Genomic DNA, 2,500 nt, shown 5'->3' on the forward strand with positions numbered 1-2,500 from the left:
GTTTTTTCGGCTCAGGTATATTGCCATTTTTGCCTGACCAAAGACAAAATTGATCAGTCGGCACCTGAACCGGTCTCTCCTGACGTATTTAAAACCAAGAATAAAACACTGAAAAGTAAAATCAACATTAAAAGACCTTAAGAAGCTCCGTAAAAACACAAAGAAAGACTGTAACCTGGAGCAGTGAGTAAAAGCATGAAAAACAGTTTCTCTCTGTGAACAAAAAGGACAGTTTTGTGCAACATCGGGGTTTAAAATGGAAATAAAAGAGTTCACAGAGAGAATACAGTGTAAAATCCTCCACTGGAGGTCGGCAGCTTTTTTGGTTAACGGTGGTTTGTACAGTGTCTCCACTCTGGTCTAATATCAGCATTAAAACCAAGTACATTTCTCCATGGGGTGTCTACCCTCACACTCAGTTTTTTCTTATTTAAAACCTTAACGCTGGCTCTGTAGAGCAGCTTCCCCGACACTGTCCCAAAGTCCATCTCCGCCTCGCCCCGGCACTCCAGGAGGGGGCCTTCACACCCGTCGAGGTCCGGAGCGATGATCAGCTGGGGAAAAGGTTCCTCCTCTGAAGGACCAGCCTCTGTATACTGATATTCCTTCAGCCGAACACGCTCCTCAGATGTTAGGGAGGACCTCCAGCGGTGTAAGAGTTGGCAGACAACACGCAGGGACCGCATTCCCATACGCGCTGCCAGGTCCTCCACCTTCGACAGGTCAGAGTGTCACAATGCCTGCGGAGATAAGATTCCTGGACAGTGCAGAGACGGCCATACTGGAGATGTCCATGCGTCCGCCACACACCAGAGGCTCCTCCAGCAGCCAGTACAGTGTTCCACTGCCTTTGTTCTGTTTTTTAAAAAAGTTCCAGATTTTAAACAAGTTACGATAAAACAACGGTAATCCAGAAACGTCCAGCGTTCTGGTGTCCATTAAAAACAAAGTTCTGTCAAGTCCCAGTCCTCCAACTGTCTGTAATAATCCACTGGCTGCTGCTCTCCATACTAAGTCTCTAGATCCAGTGAGGAACCTCTGGATATACTGAAGGCGGAATGCTGCTGCTCTGCTGGCTAGCTGGACCAGCCCTTGCCCTCCCTCCTCCTTGGGCAGATGGAGCACGCTCTGAGGGATCCAGTGTAGACCGTCCCAGAAGAAGTCCACCAGCAGGGCCTGAATGCTCGCTAGCAGGTTTGGCGGCGGATCCACGCATGCCAGCTTGTGCCAGAGGGACGACGCTGCGAGGTTGTTGATGACCAGTGTTCGCGCCCTGTAGGACATCCTTGGGACCAGCCGCTTCCACCTGTTCAGTCTGCCCTTCACGTGCTCCACAGTGCCTTCCCAGTTCTTACTTAAAAACTCATCGCTCCCCAGGTAGACACCCAAGTATTTAAAACCACCTCTTTTCCACACTAAGCCTCCCGGTAATGCAGGTTGCCCACCGCCCCACTCCCCAACTAAAATGGCTTCACTCTTTTCCCAGTTGACCTTAGCCGAAGATAAAATCTGAAAGTCTTTTAAAATATCGTTTAAAACATTGACATCTTTCTGTGAGTTTACCATGACCACTAGGTCATCTGCGTATGCTGAGAGACAAAGTGAAGCCTTGCTGTGTGGAATGTAAAAACCAGATAAATGAGATCTCAGTTTGCATAAAACAGGTTCAATTGCAAGAGTATACAGCATACCTGACATAGAACAGCCCTGTCTAATGCCTCTGTACACTCTAAAAGGGGTACAGAAACCACCGTTAACCTTCAACACACTCTCAATCTCACTGTACAACACTTTGATCATGGCTATGAAACCTGAGTTGAACCCGAAGGTTTCCAGCACCTTCCACAAATATTCATGCTCAACCCGGTCAAATGCCTTTTCCTGATCCAGAAAAATCAGACCAGTCTTTAAGCCCAATAGCCTGGAGACGTCCAAAATGTCACGAATTAAATGTACATTGTCGAATATAGACCTATCAGGCACACAGTACGTCTGGTCCTGGTGAATGATCTGCTCCATTACCTTAGTCAGTCGCGAGGCTAATGCTTTCGAGAGCAGCTTACAGTCAGTGCACAGTAGCGACACCGGGCGCCAGTTCCTCAGGTCCATCAGGTCTCCCCTCTTTGGCAGCAGCGTCAGGACGGCCCTTCTGCAGCTCAAGGGGAGTCTACCTCCCCTCACGCTGTCTCTAAGGACATCCAGCACGTCCTGCCCTATAACTGCCCAGAATGCCTTATAGAACTCGACAGGGAGACAGTCCATACCTGGCGCCCGTCCATTCTGCATCCCCTGGAGAGCCTTGTGAAGCTCCTCCAGTGTCAGCTCGTCATCCAGCTCTCTGGCTGCTTGCTCAGAGAGCTTTGGAAGGCCCTCCAAGAAACTCTCCTCCACCAACTGTGCCCCTGACCGCTCACTGCTGTACAGCTTCGAGTAGAAGCTCACTGTCTGCTTGCGAATTTCAGTGGTCTCTGATGAGAGGTCCCCTGATTCTGTTCGCAAA

The sequence above is a fragment of the Tachysurus vachellii genome, chromosome 20, assembly GCF_030014155.1.
Source record: "Tachysurus vachellii isolate PV-2020 chromosome 20, HZAU_Pvac_v1, whole genome shotgun sequence".
In the NCBI taxonomy this organism is placed as follows: domain Eukaryota; kingdom Metazoa; phylum Chordata; class Actinopteri; order Siluriformes; family Bagridae; genus Tachysurus; species Tachysurus vachellii.